The sequence below is a fragment of the Tupaia chinensis genome, unplaced genomic scaffold (assembly GCF_000334495.1).
Source record: "Tupaia chinensis unplaced genomic scaffold, TupChi_1.0 Scaffold148874_1, whole genome shotgun sequence".
Classification (NCBI taxonomy): Eukaryota; Metazoa; Chordata; class Mammalia; order Scandentia; family Tupaiidae; genus Tupaia; species Tupaia belangeri.
The window spans coordinates 392,848-412,191 of NW_006208722.1; the positions used below are offsets into that span (position 1 = coordinate 392,848).

Consider the following 19,344-nt stretch of genomic DNA (forward strand, 5'->3'; position numbering starts at 1 on the left):
CAAAAAGAATAAAGCCTTCTGATGACCTTTGTCTTTTAAACTGTCAGTTTCTTGAACTGTGTCATCACATCCAAAAACACCTTGAATTTCATTAAGGCCCTTTGTGATTAGGACCCAAGCCAAAAGATCCTTAGATGATGGTCTATAGCTGGGGAGGGGATGGGCTGCTTTAAAGATAAAACTGCCTTTGATTAGTCAATAGGAAGATATTTTTATTGTGACTACGGCTAAGTTCAAGTGTAAAAAAACAAAATTTCTTCCATTTCTTAGCTTGTCATTGCCTTTTATATTCTACCCCACAAGAAATAAAGAGGTAATCTCTCAATCTACTAATCATTTAACTACAAGTCCCTAGAGTTTACAATCTTTTCAGTTAAGGAACCTGATTTTGAAACTCCAACTAGGCCTAGCCTCAGTGGCACAGGCAGCAGCATACTGCACTGCGGTGTTGGAAGCCTCACGGACAAGTACAGGTTCAGATCCTGAGTCAAACTAAAACGCAAACAAGCTGGGAGTGTGTGCACCCAAGATCCTGAGGAGCTGATGGACTGGGAAAAGGTGAGTAAGTATGAAAGGGCCCTGTCCTTGTGCCCCACCCCACCTTCAAGTGTATATACATCATGTGTTTTCGTTTGTGAATAAAACTGGTAAACTTAAAAAACTCCGACTAAAACGTGAAAATGGGCTGATCTTGGTTTTGCTGCCATTCCAGACCTGGACTTTCTATTAATTTCCTTTAGCCACCTTTATTTCATCCCATCTGTCTTCATGCTACAACTCTAGAATGCAATGTTACTGGAAGAGTAAAAATATTGGACGTATATTTGCAATGTCTGCATTAGTTAAAGGTATATAGCTTCACGTCATCCAGTATTTGTCCAGACAGCTCTACCTAAACTAGATGTGAGAAGAAGCTTTCATCAAGTGGGATAGAATAATACTGACTGTGATTTAAGTAGATCACACAAAGATCTTGAATGTCTCCCACTGGAAGGGCACACAGATCAGTTCTGATTTCCTATCAAAATTTCCCCTAAGTTGTCCTATACGTTCCACTTAAGAAGCTGTCTCTTCTCTTGTGGTTCCCCACGTGCCCACTGAGCCAGTGCATGTGCTGCAGTAACACGTCTGCTCCACTACCCGCCTTCGTGCCACCACCACAAAGGCCGCCGCCGCCACGATGGCCACCGCTGCGGTGATTTTCCTTCATGGACTGGGCCATACAGGGCACGGATGGGCAGAGGCCTTTGCAGGTATCAGAAGTTTACAAATCAAACATATCTGCCCTCATGCACCTGTAATGCCCATTACATTAAGTAGGAACATGGCTATGCCTTCCTGGTTTGACATTACTGGGCTTTCTCCAGGTTCACAGGAGGATGAACCTGGAATTAAACAGGTAGCAGAAAATGTAAAAGCTCTGATAGATCAAGAAGTGAAGAATGGGATTCCTTCTAACAGAATTACCTTGGGAGGATTCTCTCAGGGCGGAGCTCTGTCACTGTACACGGCTCTCACCACGCAGCAGAAGCTGGCCGGCATCACCACACTCAGTTGCCGGCTTCTCCTTCCTTCAGGCCTCATTTCCACAGGGTCCTATCAGTGGCATTAATAGAGATATTTCTATTCTCCAGTTCCCTGGGGATTATGACCCTTTAGTTCCCTTAATGTTTGGTTCTCTTACTGTTGAAAAACTTGAAACATTGGTAAATCCCACCAACGTAATCTTTAAAACCTAGGAGGGCATGATGCACAGCTCATGCCAGCAGGAAATGATGGATGTCAAACAATTTATTGATAAACTTCTCCCTCCAATTGACTGACGTCACTAAGAGGCCTTGTGTAGACGTACACCTGCCTCATTGTAGTAGAGTATAAATCTTTCCCCATGCTCAATTTGAAAATTCTGAAGCTTGCAGTGTTAAAGTGTTTTGCAAATACACACCAGTGGCACAGACTAAATAATGTCTCATGGGAAATTTATGGTATTTTAAGTATCTATACATGCATTTGAATAATACTGATCCAGAATATTCTAGTATTAAAATAAGTGAAGCTACTAGCTTCTTTTTCTCAAATGTAATTTAACAAAATAATAAAATACTGCAGTTGGATTTTTTATTGCATCATTTGAAAATTACTAGGGTGCTTACTGGGAGATTTGTCCAGGTGTATGTGAGCAGCTAAGGTATAGGTGGTTCATGCGCACTGTGACTTAAAATGTGGACTTATTCCACAATTGCTCGGTCACCATACGGTGTCTGGATATATGTATGTGTGTGTGTGTGTGTGTGTGTGTGTGTATGTATATATATATACATATATATATATATATATATATAATGGCTATAATACACAATATGTATATATATATACATATATACATAATGGCTATAATACACAATAAGGACAAGGTGACATTACATTATTCCTGACAATAAGTGTCAATAAAGAATATCTTGCTCTCTTCAGTTAATGGCTCTCTTTTATTTTGGGGACCAGTCTTGTCTTTTCCTTGGTACCTTCCATTTAATATTCTTTCCTCCTCTGAAGAATAAAAAGCGTTCTCTATTTTTTTCTTTATAGCAGACCAAATATTGCCTGTCTGCCATAGACATCTACTGTCGGCGCATGCTGTAGTGTGACGTTCTGAATCATAGACGTACGGGATCTTAAATTCCTCTATATCTTACAGAGACACCAGGCGCTACTTAAAACTTCTGTACTGATCACTTTTAATAATTGTAACTTAGTCCAAATTTAGACTTCTTTAGTTATTAGACTCTTCAACCCAAGAAACAGGAATAATTCTGTGGTTATATTTTTCTGTAAGCAACTGATTTAATAATGAGGTCATATTCTAGTATGTTCAGAAATATTACTTAAGGGGAACCAGCAGTTAGCGTGATGGCTATGTCGCTGGACTCCCATGTAGTCGACCGCGGTTCATGTCTCGGACCTGGTGGCTTAAAACTCACGCCGGGTGCGTGTGTGTATATATATATATATTATTTAAAAAGTAATTTCTAGGATCATTTGGTATGATTTGGTCTCCTTATAATATAGAGTTTACTTATTTTGTACATTTTCTGAGTCTGGTCACTCATATTCATCATTAGAAAGAACCTTTTAAATTATTCCTACACAGCTTGGTTATTTCTATTGGCAGTTTTTACTGCTATCCCTGAAGGCACAAGAGAGGAGCCAGAGCTCTCCTGAGGAGTCACCTGAGTGTGGTGCCAGGTACCAGAATGGTGGGCCGTGTGTGTCCCTGCAGCTCCAAGCTTTTCCTTGGGGGACACTCAGTAGGTTCTCTGGCCTTATACCTCTAAGATATTTCAGTAGACATTTTAGTCTAGTCTATGCTGTCTGCTCCCTTCCTAATGAAGTGTAGTTGAGTTAGAGAAAACCTAACATTTAGAGAGGGTACATTCTAAAAAGGGTCTTTCTCCTCTGCCTTCCTAAATCACTATACTTGGCTTGTTAAAGAAGAGCTTTGTCTGTGCAAATTATGGTACCCTAAATTGCAAGTATTTGTGTGAATGGGAAACTGCAAAAGAGGATTCAAGTTTGAAATTTCCCAAGTGGAGAATTTTTCATATCCCTAGATTAGTCTTCTTCTCTGCTAAGTTAGAAAAATTAGAATCTCCTATCAAAGGGAAAACATGGTATTCCTATTTTAATTGGTATTTAGAATCATTTAAAAGAAAAAATGTTAAACTCACCTTCATCTAAGAAATTAATAGAAAAAAATTGAGACTGTATCAGAAAGAAGAAATCATTGACAGAAGCAGCTTCTGAAATTAAGAAATGATTTCCTTTCCAGTACATCCCATCTTTCCTCCTTTTTCTATCACCTCTCCTCAAACAAAAGAAGATTTTTTTTTTTAAATTGAGGTAAAGATACATACTGTCATATTGATCAATATACAGGGTTATAGTCTGGTGTCTTTTCTGGTAAATTCAGAAGCTTCTCCTTTTTCTCTTTGCTCTGTCTACTTTGAATCAGTTCATTCCCCTCCCCCTCACTTGTGGTTTTAAGAAAAAAGGATTTAAGGCTGCTGGGGTATTTTATTTTTTCTTATTCAGGGAGAGCCAGTTCTGACTAAATAAGTAAACATTTAGAGTTAACTTCTCAACTTGTTTGAATAGGGAAAAAAGAAAAGTGTGGTTAAAGAGATGGTTGAGAAACAAAACTGCTATAAAGTTGAAAGGTCTTTTGTGTTTTTATGCATGAGGGTGCTATAAGGGGCTCATAAAAAATTAATTAATATGTGAGCTCATTGGGGCCAACAGATGACATAATGGTTACATCACTTGACTCCCACATTGTTGACCATGGTTTGAGTCCTGGACCCAGCAGCTTAAAACTCACACGGTGTGTGTGCATGCCCAAAATCCTGAGAAGAGAATAAAGGGGAAGGGATTGCAGCATGGCCATCCCCCCTGGGGGGTTATTTCTTGCTCTCTCTCTCTCTCGCTCTCTCTCTCTCTCTCTGGCATGTGTACATTCCCTACTGCAAAAATCTCTGGAAAAAAAAAGTGTGAGTTCATTTTGGTATATATATTTTTTAAATCTATGAATGTTTTACATACTTATATGTGCTTATGTGTTTGTACATATGTACATGTAGTATGTAGTATGTTACATTTATACGGTAAGTCCCTAAGAAATTCTATTCAATTTGGCTTCTAAATAAGTAAGAGTGCTCATACAAATTAATCTAAATGCTTTCAAGTTCATGTAACTTAAGTAAGTCTTCAATAAATAAGCCAGTTTCTAATTTATAAGCAAAATAAAAATGAAGATATCTTCAAAATTGTCAGCCTGGGTTTTACTGATCAAACAACGTAATGTTTTAATATGATTGATTTTTAAAAAGATATTTCTGAGTTATCAGCCAATAAAGGTAAATATCTAACATCTCTACATTATATGGTATATATCTAACATGCTATGAAAATTGTTAATAAAGAAATGAATGAATAACTAGCTTTTCCTGATATCTCTTGGTTTTCATAGGTAGCCAAGGCATTTAATTTTTAAAATGAACTAGGTGATCATAAGTAGGATTTTTAAAATTTTATTTTGCTTGTTATTATTATTTTTTAATTTGATGACAGAGAGAGAGAAAGGGAAAGTAAGAAAACAAGCTGCCATGTCCAGGACTTGAACCGTGGTCAGCCGTGTGGAGTATCCAGCACATTAACCATCACATACCTGCTGGCTCTGATCATAAGGATATTTATAAACTTTTCAGGTAATTTGAGATCTTTAAGTCATAATGTTAATAAGTATGCATAAAATGTCTGAGTTATCTTAAGTTAAAACACTTTGATCAATATGAAGTGGAAAGTTTTCCACTTTGGGCTTTTTAAACCTAATAGAAGTAAAAGATATTCAATCAGTTAATAAGATTATTTCATTCTTCAGTGAAAAAATCTGTCAAGAAAGAAAATTGTTTTGAAATTATAAGATGCAGGGGACTAGCAGTTAGCAGAATGGCTATGTAACTAAACTCCCTTGCAGTCGACCGCAGTTCGAGTCCTGGACCTGGTAGGTTAAACTCACGCCATGTGCATGTGCGTGCGTGCCCAAGATCCCCAGAGGAGAATGGAGGAGAAGGGATTGTGGCGTAGCCACCCTCCCAAGGGGTGATTTCTCACTTTCTGTTTCTCTTTCTCGTGAACGCATGCGCCCTATAGCAAAAACCTCTCCAGAAAAAAAAATATATATCTATATCTACAAACATATATATATATATATATACACACAAACACACACGCGCACACACACACACACATATATATATATATGATGTACATTCATAAACTGTTGGCATATGACCACTCAAAATTGCTTGCTTCTGAGAATGAATGTTACTAAGAGTTAAAAATTCTGGTTAAGGGCCAGCAGGTCATGTGGTGGTTGAAGTGCTAGATTTCCACATGGTCAACCACAATTTGAGTACTGGTGACTTTGGAATCATACCTGGCACATGTGCATGCCCCCAAAAAAAAGTGGAAGAGAGGGGACTGTGGCATAGTGATCCCTTCAGGGGCATGGTTTCTCACTTTCCTTCTCTCTCTCTCCAGCAAGTACACATGCCTTATGACAAAAACCACTTAAAATAAAGAATTCTGGTTAATATGTGGATATATGTAATTGTACATGCAAAGTGACAAAAAATTAAGGTGTGTGGTTGATATAAATCACAGGCAAGGCATAAGAATGTATTCTTTTAAAATAATAAGTATTTGGTCTGAATTGCAGGTTATTTAAGATTGTTTCTAAAATAAACTTATAAAAAATAGAAACAAGGTAGAATTAAAGCAGTAAGGAAAAAAAAGAAAGCCATGAAAAGAAAGTTATAAAGGTCAAGACACATCTTTGGTAAGAAAGTTTAAAAAGAAGGAAAGAAAATTTTTGTATAGGAAAGTTGTTTTTTTTTTTTTGGAGAGGTTTTTGCTATAGGGCGCGTGTGTTCGCCAGACAGACAGAGAGAGACAGAAAGCAAGAAATCACCCCCCAGAGGGGATGGCCACGCCGCAATCCCTTCTTCTCCATTCTCCTCTCGGGATCTTGGGCACACACGAACGGCCTGATTTTAAGCCACCAGGTCCGGGACTCGAACCACAGTCGACTACATGGAAGTCCAGCGACATAGCCATTACGCTAACTGCTGGTCCCTGTATAGGAAAGAATTTTATGTGGTAAAATTTGTGTGCTAAAGTGAAAAGGCTGGTCTATTTCAGAAGGGAAAGAAGGAAAGAAGGGACAGATACTGAAAGTCTATAGCATGTTGTTAAAAGCTTGAGTTACATTAAAAAGGATTTGAGAAAGTGTTGCAAATATTGATAAAGATTTTTTTATTAAAGATATTTTGTATATGAAAAGTTAGCTAGAACTTCAAATGCAAGAGAAACTTTAGTCTTTCTAAAATTAAGTAAGGAGTTAGTTTTGCCCTTGTGTTAAAACAACAAAGTTCTTCTTAAAGTACTGATCTGTTCTTAGCAAAAAGCAATTATACTGCAAGAGTTTTTCTTTATATCTTGATAACTTGCCTAAGAAATAGATATTTGTGTGCTTTGTGTTTGTGTTTATTAGGTCGATTACTTTCAAAAAATTGAGCTTTATAAGGATTAACTTTTTAACTATATTATTTTCTATATTTGATATTACAATATTTTGATTATTAATGTGGTTAAATAAATATTGTTTCTAAGTGACCTATGATCCTGTTTTGATCAAATGTTATAAGGTTTCTGAAATCTTTGACAGGCTTCTTCAAGATCATATTCTATTTTTTTTAAGAGGTTTTTGTCTTAGGGTACATGTGCTCATCATAGAGGGAAATATACAGAGACAGTGAGAGGGATAGTGAAAAAATCACCCTCAGGAACCAGCAGTTAGCGTAATGGCTATGTTGCTGGACTCCCACGTAGTCAACCGCGGTTCGTGTCCCGGACCCGTTGGCTTAAAACTCACGCCGGGCGCGTGTGCGTGCGTGCCCAAGATCCCGAGAGGAGAATGGAGGAGAAGGGATTGCGGTGTGACCATCCCCCCTGGGGATGATTTCTCGCTTTCTGTCTCTATGTCTCTCTCTGTCTGTCTGGCGAGCGCACGTGCCCTACAGTGAAAAATCTCTCAAAAAAAAAAAAATCACCCTCGAAGATGGCTACACTGCAATCCCTTCTCCTCCATTCTCCTCCCAAGATCCTGAGCACACACATACACACAAACACACACACACACACACACACACATCTGGTGTGATTTTTCAAGCTACCAGATCCAGGACTTAAACCACAGTCAGCCATGTGGGAGGCCAGCAATATCACTGTTACACCATCTGCTGACCCCAAGAGCGTATTCTAAATTAAGTATTTGTGACCTAAAATTTGACTTGTGGGTTTTCCAGTTGGGCATCTGGAAAACCTCCAAAGGTGTAGTTCTTATTTTGTAGCAGCTTAACTGATATATTGATTTATATGACAAGGATTGTCATTTGATTAAAGTACTACTAAGTTTTCTTCAAGGTTAGACTTACATAAATAAGTTATTGCTAGGTGTGTTCTTCAGATCATGGAAAAATTTTGAAATTCTGATAGTGCTGATGTGAAACCATCATCATATTCTAGTTGTTATCCACTCTAGAAGATAAGCTGTGGTGAAATTCAATATTGAAAGCATTCCTTGTCAGATTTATATATATATATATATATATAAACTTTAAACTATTTAGACTTTCCTTTAAACTCATAGCCTAGGTATAAAGTCTAAGAGAAGTACCAATAATATAAAATTGAATATACCCCAGAACCTACCAACTCAGCTGATAGGGATTTCTTCATAAAAGAATTGGTAAATCTCATTACAGTTACTTTTCATGACTAGAGCAATATATCCTATGTTTAATGTATGAAACATGAAATGTTTCATAACCCTACCCATTCAGTACCTCTTCCCTGCCTAGTAGAAAATTATCACTTGCCTTGGCACATTATGAGTTTCACAGAGGGCCTTTGGAGATATACCACATTCTGCTCAATGTGATCTCTACCTTTACTTGCTAGTACCAGGTGTTACAAGATGTGTTGTACCATGTATTTGCTCCCTGGGTGAGTATGGCATGAAGTGAAAAACTGAAACAAAAAAAGATAGTAGATTCTGGTAGGGCACTAAAGGAAGCATTGTCTGTAGGCTTAAACCTTATTTATGTAATAACTGGAATATCTCTTTTAACTCTAAGCGGAGACAGTTTGTAAAAGCCAGGCTTGATTCTATCATTGGCTTTCTTCCTTAACGGTGTATGCCAATATTTTCAAGGTCTTTGGTTAGCTGAGAAGAATCATGTTGTACTCCCCACATCATACCTCTACCCAATGATTAACAACCATGGTGAACTTAAAATCAGAGAAACCATCAAGAAGGTGAAACCTATGGCTGCAACATTGAGCTCTCTGAGGGTTGGCAATGTAAGGAAATTTTGTATGTAAATACTCTATAGAAAAAAAAGGTGAAAGTATACTTCGCAGTATATGGAAAAGTCTCTGAGATTTTCTTCTAATACAGAGTTAACTAACTACCTTAAGATGAAGTGAGTTGTAAAGAAGTACTAATATCCAGAACACTATCTATTTTACCAGAGAAAAATAGGATTTGAGAAATTTTTTTTGAGAGGTTTATGCTATAGGGCGTGTATGCTCACCAGACAGACAGAGAGACAGAAAGCGAGAAATCACCCCCCAGGGGGGATGGCCACGCCGTAATCTCTTCTCCTCCAGTCTCCTCTTGGGATCTTGGGCACGCACGCACACGCACCTGGCATGAGTTTAAGCCACCAGGTCTGGGACTCGAACTGCGGTCGACTACATGGGAGTCCAGCGACATAGCCATTACGCTAACTGCTGGTCCCGGATTTGAGAATTGTTATTCAAGGTGAAGTTGTAATACAAAATGAGATCACTCTGTTTAATCTCATATTTATGAAGATATATAATTCTGAAGTAGCTCTTTTGAACTAGAATGTTTACCCAAAGTATTTTGAAGCCTGACTGTGCATGATAGAGATCAGGTCCTGAGGTCTCTAGCTTAAAATATGGACATTGCCCCATTTCTGGATAGGCTAACTTGCTATATAGCTAAATGTTTCCACTAAATACTCGTTATATTCCTAAGAGGACACACATTTATTTTATATGAAGCTAAAACTGGGTCACTAAGTGATTTACCAGAAGTCATTAAGTGGTAATTTTAAGACTGAATGCAAAAGCTTCCAATTATACCATTATTAAGTTCAAGTATACAGCAAGCTTCCTGTCCATGCCATTAACAGCTTTTCAGTAGTTCTGAGATACACTGACAATGCTGGAGGCCAAATAACTTGACTAGTGTTCAACTTATCAAGTGCTGGTCTGCAGTGTATATGAAAGAAACAATTGACAACCAGAGAAAGGCTGCCTAGAGACCTTGATAAAAGAAGAATAGAACTACTGTCGTTGCACTAAGAGAAGGTATAATTAGAGCTGGTCATGCTTTAAAATAAAAAGATACTGGTAGTTCTGGGAGAAGAGTGGGTCAGCTTATTTGGAGTATAGTGAACAACGTAGGTCTTTTATTAATCTTTAAGTACTTCCAGTTAATTACACATAGAAATACTCTTGCCAAATGCCATTTTGCTGCCTTTTCTTATGAACATTATAATGATCTTCACTGCTTTTTCTTTTAGTTTCGTAGTAGGTGCCTAAGACTTACTTAGTTTTGCTAGTTTTAATGTTATCAATAAATTATATCTTGTAGAGTTGTTCGGAATTTGTTTTCATTCACTTCCAAGCTGCATATAGCTTTACTTCAATTATTTTTACTGCCATATAGTATCCCTTGGATTTTTATTCATTTCGTATATTCTCCAGTCTAATGTTTCTGTTCCTACAAGGAACTTAAGAAGGGAAATTTAGCACTTAATTCAAGAGGCAAAACAAGTCAATGTTCCCATTTAATTTTATATCTATGCAGACACCTTCGTGCCTTATGGAGCCAATTGCATTTTCTCATAGTCCCTGGCTCAGGGATAGGAAACTTATTTTAACTCTGAGTTATATTTGGAGTTCATCTCGTAGGGACATAACTTTAACTCTCCTGTGTTCTCTAGTTTGCAACACTCGAAAACATGAATGGATCATAGTATGCATTCCTGGCCCATGGTTTGGTTAGTACATGGCATGCAAGCTTACTAAGTGAAGTTGGAAACATGAGATAAACTGCTGACTTCATTTCCCTTTTCCTTTATTATAGCCCCAAAGTGCAGGCTAGGTAATGGCTATGTAACTGATAAGGTAGATTTTCTTTAATTTGGCCTCAAAGCTTTGTGCTTCTCTAAGCAGAACCTGAGGTTGTGGTCAATGCATTCAGATCTGGTCTCTTAAATACTCTCCTAATGGCTTAACCTTGACCTCACAAATGTTTCCATCTTCATTCAGAATACTTCCTTTCCCAACACTGTTCCTGCTTCTGTACTTCCACCAGTGCTACAATAGCCATCGACCAAGAGGTGGAGGCTGAATAGAAGAGGTCTCTTTTAGTAGACTAAGGAGGATGAGTTTAATACACATAGATTTTCTCCATTTGAAGAAGAGGTTATGGTAAATTTCTAAGTCATCACCAACTCAGTAACATAGGGTTGCTCCTACTGACTAGTTGTATGGCATTTTACATGAAGAAAATAACCTAATAAATAAGGAAGGGATTATAGATGGCACCAAAGAAAAACATGAATTTTCAAATGACATCCCTTTAAATCAGATGTAAAATAAAACTAATCATAGCATCTCGGAAAACTAACATCCCTATAAAGTCAATCACAGATCGGTCAATTGAAAAACTGTATCTTAAGGGTCAGCTCTGGGGCTGGTGGTTGAGGCAGTTGTATAAGATCCCATATGTGCCATACAAATCTTGGCTCCCGGGGCTTGAAGAACATGGGCACATGTTCATGTATGCCTAAAACCCAACAGTAAAGAAAAATGGAGACATGACTGCAGCATGACCATGCAGAATCACTGGGAGCCCTGAGCTTATTTCCAGCTAGATAGTCCTAACTGGTGGGTGATGGAACACAGTGACACCCAAAGTGTGTTGCTGATGTCTACTCTACTCCATAACTTCCTCTTGGCCACTATAACTGCAGAAAATTCTGCTTCACAAAGGTGGGATGTTGGAAATGGAGTCAAACTTTTCAGTGCTTTTGTGGCATTTTCAGGATATTCTGCCTTGACTTTAATCCAGAATATATGGGGATTTGAGGTTGTCTCAAACATTACTTTTTAAGGTCACTGTCTTTTGAAATATCAAGGCATTAATCCTCTTTTAGCACAGACAAAACTGATTCATCTGGTTTACTCACAAATAGGTCATGGATCCATTTCTTCCAAGTTCAGAGGTCTTTCGTGGTTAGGAAATGATGCTCACACTGTTCTGAAGGCTGAGATAGGTGATAATGCACCAGCTGGGAGAAAAAAGGTCCTGGCTTAATCTCTCTTGAAATCTCTGCTAATGTTTGAAACATGTCAAAAATTCCAATGTTCACTCATCACTCCCATAATTCCAGTTTGACTGATTTGAACACAGTTGTCGTTCTCCCCTGAAGTGACAGATTGAGTTTGTTGAGCAGGTTGAATAAGTCACACAAGCAAGCAAGTTTTGCAACCCGTTCTGTGTCACTGAAAGATGCTGGTGGTGGTGACTGCTTCTCTAAAAGAAACCTCCAGAGCAGCTCTCATAACTCAGAAGTGCTGGGCAGTGGTCTACTTTTAGAAAGTCATCTCACTTCCACATATAAGAGAACATGTGTGTGCTCTGTGTCCATCTCGTCACAGAGCTGCATAAACAGATATTGAGTTAAGGGCATGTACTTTAATGTGCATGATAATTTTATCACATCGTCCAAAATGTTATAAATTCCAGTGACATTTTTCAGCTAGCCAGCATTCCTCTGTGGATGATACAGTACATAGATTCACATTCAGAATTGACCTATTTGACCCAGGGAGTGAAACTGAAAAGCAATCCGGTCATAGCAGCCACCCTGTCCATGCACACATTGACACAAAATAACCAATTTAGTTTTCCTGAATATGCAAGCATTCAAAGATTTAAATAGTTCTGCAGCTGTGGTGTTGGTTGGCAACAAAAGTGCACATAACATGCACATCCTTCTGAAAAATTTAGCACATGAAAACAAGCATTGTTGCCCTCTTGTCAATATCAGTAGACTCATCAACCTGGATTGCGTGCCACAGTGATTCAGTGATCCTAACAGCTGTGCATCCATATCCTCTGCTATTTTATCTACTCATCTAGTTATGGTGCTAGCTGAAAGAGAAATACATGCCACTTTTTGAACTGAAGCTTCTCCTAAAAGTTCATGACAAAAGTCCTTAGCAGCAGTCAGGATCAACTCCTCACTAACAGCGAAGGGCTTCTTAGCTTTAGCAATGGGGTTAGCCACTAACAATGATGCTCTCCACTAACAATACATCTATTCTCGGTACAGACACATTTAATAAAGTGATGACCTTCAATAATTGTTTCTATTGTTCATGTTCATGCTTCATTTTCTTTTGAAAAACGCCAAAGGCCTGCCTTTTAATGCAGGTTGTTTGGTCTCCATGTGGCAAAGTAGTTTTGAAGGTTTCATGGCTTCATGAGCTAGCTGGTTGCCACATATTATACAAAGTGGGCTTGGAGAATATGAATCACCTGTTGCAATGAACCCATAATTTAAGTAGGACTCTTGGTCTTTTCTTTTACAAGCAGCTTTATTTTTGTTGAAAGTCTTAGAATCTTCGCTATCTCATCATTAGGTCATTTTCCCCTTTTCAAAAAGTGATATTTCTTTTTTTATTCATTTTGGCTAGGGTTAGGTTGTAGGTTGACCAAAACTATGACTGAGACAAGTGTACAGTATGAAAAAGAGGTGCACATGGAAGTGATAAATAAAATAATTGTCAGGCCACATGTAAACTAAAATAAGTGTTGAATTCTGCCTTAAAGCCTGCCACTGGATGCAACTGTACAATAGAAGTACATTGACTCACTTGCCACTATATAGCCTGCCACCAGATGCAGCTTAGTTGTCACTTGCCACTCACGGATAGGGTTCTGACATGAGTCTGTGAGCAACTGATTTATTATGGTGTCTGTGCAGTCAAACCTCTCTGCTAACATTAATCAGTATTTGCAGCTACTCCCCAGCACTAGCATCACTGCCTCAGCTCCACCACAGACCATCAGGTGTTAGGTCCCCCACATGCACAGTTCACAACAGGGTTTGAACTCCTGTGAGAATCTAATGCAATGCTGATCTGACAGAAGATGCGTACCAGTCCATGGCCAGGGGGTCGGGGATCCTAAACTACATGATTTCATGTGTCTAACCTGCGAAGACAACAAGTCATCATCTCAATAAATACTTTCAGGTTTGTACTAAAGTTAAAATTATCTCCCTTTATCATTTTTCAGCTTGACCTCACTTTTAGAGGTGAGGTCTACCCACCAGAGGCCAAACTCATGCAAACTTTTATGATGGTATTTCAGTCTAGGGGTCTTCTGTAGTCTTTTAAAGACCAGAAGTTACCAAAAATATCCTGTTTCCATATACCATTCTAGGAATATTGCTTTTAAAATCCTTACAGTAAACTTCCTGGGTAGGTGGCATTCCCATTTATCAAGAAAGAAGCCAAAGTTCTATTATTATGTAATATGCCCCAAATTACTCTATCTTTCATGTCTTCCTTATGTATATATTTCTGTGCTAGAATCTGCCACTTACTTCAGGAAATATTGATGGTAAAAGAGTTCACCTGTTCTGCCATTGGGGCACGCGGTCAATTGTCTCACAGAAGAATGAAAGAACTGTATCATCATAGTTTTTAAGTTTTTTTGGAGAGGCAAAAGGCACAGAGTTGCCATTTAGATTGTGCTGCTGTGACAAAAAGATACAGCCTGGACATTTCATTGAGGGAACTAACTTGGCACAAGGGGGTCAAAGAGATAGCAAAATTGACCTCAAGGGAGATCACCATTTCTAAGAAAGCATCTTGGTAAATTCATTTGAGTAGAATCCCCTTGTGAGATCTTAAGAATGAAATGTGGAACCAGCAAATGGCGTAGTGGTTACATTGCTAGATGCCTGCGTGGTCAATTGCAGTTCAAGTCCTGGACCTGGTGGCTTCAAACACACACTAGACACATGTGTGTGCATGTCCAAAATCCCAAAAGGAGAGTGGAGGAGAAGGGATTGTGGCATGGCCAATCACCCCCTATCCGGGGCGGGGAGGTGATTTCTCTCTTTCTGTATCTCTGTCTCTCTGGTGGGCATACCTGTCCTATAGCAAAAATCTCTTTAAAAAAATAAGAAAAGAATGATTTGTACCTCATTTTATAAAACTTACAGGCACCTCTATGAATAGAAATCTCTATGAAGGGACCAGTGGATGATGTAATGGTTATGTTGGTGGACTCTCTCACATGGCTGACCATGATTCAAATCCTGGACCTGGAGGCTTGAAACTTACGCCAGGCAAGTGTGTGTATCCCAGATCCCAAGAGAAGGATCTGTGGTGCGACCATCCCTCCTGGGGATGCGGGTGATTTCTCACTTTCTGTCTCTGTCTCTCTGGCAAATACACATGTCCTATAGCAAAAATCTCTCTTAAAAAATATTTTCCTGTGGAGAGACTTGGCTGAGGGCAAGAACTCAGATGTTAACAGACATCATGTGTTGGAAAGCTCATGGTACCACAAAAATAAGAAATAAAAAAAAAAAATTCCAAAGCCTGAGGCTGATGTTAAAGGTTAATGTCTTAAATGTAACCATTAAATTTCAATATGTTTGTATTGATTTATATAGTTTAATTAAGGAGGAAAATAGAGAAGGCAGGACATTCATGGGACACAGAAGTGGGTTATTATCTGTTAATGATAATGTGTTTTATCTCCTCAACAGGACTTGTGTGAAGTGTATTCACATTGGGTAAATTCAACTTATAAGCAAAGTGATGTATAGTGATTAAATGTATCCAATAAAAAACAATAAACAAAAGTTTAAAAAGTTATATAGTGTATAAAAGGTTTGCAGAACTTGCAAAGGAAATACTGTTGCTAAAGAAAGTGGAGTTCTTAATATATACCAGGTTTAAAGTAGGCTAGTGATTTTTAATTTTCATCTATTAGTATTTTTTATGATGTGACAGTTTATTACCAGTATCTTTATGCCAGCATAAAATCTCTATTTGAAGTTGTTCCTTTATATGAGGTCAAAATAATCAATGTCTACATGGCATCAAAGTCTGTCTTAGTTTGCATTCCCAAAATACAGAGCCCAAAATAGGCATTTAGTTGCATGTTTTTCTGAGAGGCATTTTCTAAGGAAACAGAGGTGAGAGAGGTTGGCTGGTGAGGCAGGAGAGGGAGAAAACCTGAAAGGGGTCGTAATATCACCTCGGCCTTAAATGTCTCCATCATCATCCAGAACACTCTCTTTCTACGACCCAACAGCCTTCTTGATTCTCAGCTGCCTCTGGGCTACCATAGCTACTGGTAAGGCAAGATTTAACAGAGGAAAGGAATACTCTATCCAAGTGTAGACACCAAAGTTTCCATTCCACAGGTAACCCTCAGAGGAATCAAGTGGAATAAATGTCAAATTCCTTCCACCAAAGGACAGGAGGTCAGGACATTCATCATCCTACTCCCATTGCTCACTGGCTGATGCTCCTGGACTTTCGTATTGTACTTATAAATAGACCGAGCAGACTTTTGTGGCCTCCGAAAAGTCCTAAAGCAAGACAGCAGAGAGCATCTAAGGGCACAGTCCTGAGTATGAAACTTTGCACCACAGCTGTGCTTACACTAGGGACTGGTGTGCAGGGGTCCCTTCACCGCAGTATTTGCTATCACCCTGCAGAAGAAACGTGAAAGAGGAAATCTGGGTTAAATGCCCATGTTTGTTAGATGGAAATATCTAAATTAAACACTATAAAACTTTGTGATTCGGTTTAGGCAAATGAATCTCTGGCCCATTGTCTTTTCTTCTCTATGATGTGGCCACTATATTCTGAAACTGGTCCAGCCAGGATTGGGCCCTAGACAGAGTATAGTGTCATAACATTCATGGTACAGATTCGTTTGTCAGTCAGGTGATGGCGGAATAAATCCCCCTCTGCTGTCTCTTGATGCTTTTAAATTTCTACCTATGTTAAACACAACACGGTATAATATAGACCTTATTTTGTAATCTTGTTTCTTCATTCCTTTATTCTAGGTGTTTATATTTAATGGTACTACTTAACAGTACAGTTCATAGGATAATTGCAGGATATAATATAAAACTCAGGCTTGAGTCTTGATCCTGACCCTAATGCTTAAAGTAGTGCAAAGTACTGCAGTCAATTAAGTACTATAAAGGCAATTAAGACTTTAAAACTGTTGTCTGTATATCTGCTTGAGCTTGGAATCTATAGGGCAAGCAGTGAGGAAAGGGAGAAGACTTCGAAGTCGGAGAATTAGAGCAATTTAACTCACAAACTCAAGCTATCCCCACCTCTACCCCGCCACCAAAGACAAACTGAAGTCATTGTCAATCATTGTTGTCTCTAACCTTGGAAATGAGGGTGTCCTACAGACTCATTTTTTCATAGAACTAAACATACATATTTGGCCCAGGAGTCAGAGAAGCTGAAGAAGAATCTAGGAAAAAGTAGAGCAGTCACAAGCCCAGCTGCTACTTCTTGCCAAGGAAGAAAGTCAGCAAGCAGGTTGGCAACAATGTGTGTGAATTATGCAATGGCTGCTGCTTCCCCTCTGCCCTCCACAAGTCTCATAATCTCCCTTATGGCCCACCCTAACTATTAATAGACACAAACAAGAAAGTGAATGATGGAAAATATCAGGCAGCCCAGTCAAGGTGACACACTACAAAGCCATCACAGAATTTAATACATTTCATTTTTAACACTTTTAATTTAGTTTTACTTTTTCCCTGAGATGAAGTAGCTTTATTGTCTTTTAGTTACATATTTATCGGTGTTCAAGTGGTTTTCTTTTTTTTTTTTTTTCCTTCTACAAACAGCGATCAAGCCATTCTGCTTCTAATTTATATAATCTGCCTAATGGAATTACCTAGATTTTGGAACTAAAGAGGAGATTCCTTCTGTCAGGAATCTCCTAGACAGACTCAGCCTACCCCAAGAACTCTATTGATGTATTGAGGATGTGCTTTTCTTAATAAGTAAATCTATTCCCTGGTTCTTCCAAATGAACCTTTCAATGTAGTAGCTGATTGCAACATATACTCTCCTATCTAAGACTGATGTGACCAACTCTATACCTGAATCAAGAGAAACAAAAAAAAGAAAACCTAAGACTCCTTCTCCATTAGAGTTTGATCCTTGTAACTTGGTCCTTTAATGTTTAATAAAAATAGAAGTTCCCTGGCCAAAAGTACATGTAAAAAATACTCCTGGCCTACATCTCACTCAAAAACACTGTCTGCAGAGCAGTTTACGTGAACAGATATTCACAGTCTGCTTCTGCTCCAACATGTAGCTGTCGCATTGCCAGGAGAGACTGCAGTGGTAGCTACTGGAGTCCTAAAAGGCTATCATAGTGCCATCTTTTAGGACAGTGGCCCTGCTTTTCCTTGTTCCACTGAATATCAGCACTTGATTCTTCTCAACTTTTGTATTCCTCCCCCTTCTTTTGTTTTTGTGCTCTGATTCTGATGGGCCAGTAGAGGGGATAAGTATAGAGGACGAAATCTATAGCAAAACCCAGAATGTATGTTTCAACTTTGTGGAACACAGAAAACAATTTTAGCAGCAAATCAGTGTTGCGCTAACTCTGTCTCCTGTCTTCACTGTTAACTAGCCCATTCAGTATGGAGGAGCTATGTGATAAATAAATGAACCAGCTCTTCCAGCACTAAAGGTCATACGAATCGAGGAATCTGGCTGAAACCTATTTGTATCTATCATTTGGAACAATTCTTACTTTGGTGAGAGAGGGAATAGTGAATTTCAGATATGTTATATGGAATTATGGGTCTTAATAGTCATACTGCAGAGGAGAGGATCAGTCATCTTCTTAAAAAATACATGACTCAGATAGAATCAGATCTTTCCAGGAGACCAGTTAAACAACATTAAAAAAAAAATAGCCCCATCTATGGCAGATTCAGGGTGGGAGGGTAGAGAGGGAGGATGTGAGACAGCAAGAAAAATGTGTGCTTAACAGAATACATTCTGCTGAAACTAAGTCTTCATTTAGGATTGAACACTAACTCCTATTTGTAGTTCTCACTTTCTATTGAAGTAGAATTTCAATTTATTTTTCTATAAAATATAAGAGAAAACCTATTACCAAGTGGCCTGTCTGAAGTTATATGAATTGTCTTGAGTTTTAATAAGTGGTAGAACTAGGTCAAATAGCTTCAGAAACCATGCAATTTTTTTCTGCACTAAGATATCCAAATTATATATGTCTATCAGCCAATGTAGACCATATTAGAAGCTATTCTTTAGTGATGAGGGATGGTAGCAACATCACAGCTGTCAAAACCTCATATAAAGTAGTGTGCTTTGTTTTGTTTTCTTATGTTGAACACTAAATAGTCTTCCCAGTCTTCACCTTCAGAAAGAAATATTATTGCCTGTCTCTATCTTCTGTCACCAGGCTAGAAGACCGAAAAGAAATAGGGCTGATTCCAGGTGTTAATTCCACAAAGATATATTTTGTTTTTTCTCAAAAAAAAAAAAAAAAAAAAAAAAAAAAAAAAAAAAACA

The 19,344-nt window shown here is 38.3% G+C and overlaps 1 pseudogene; it reads left to right on the plus strand.

Annotated features, from left to right (window-relative positions):
* Positions 1-1,109: 1,109 nt before the first annotated feature.
* On the plus strand, positions 1,110-1,823 carry LOC102490647 (acyl-protein thioesterase 1 pseudogene; annotated as a pseudogene).
* Positions 1,824-19,344: the final 17,521 nt, after the last annotated feature.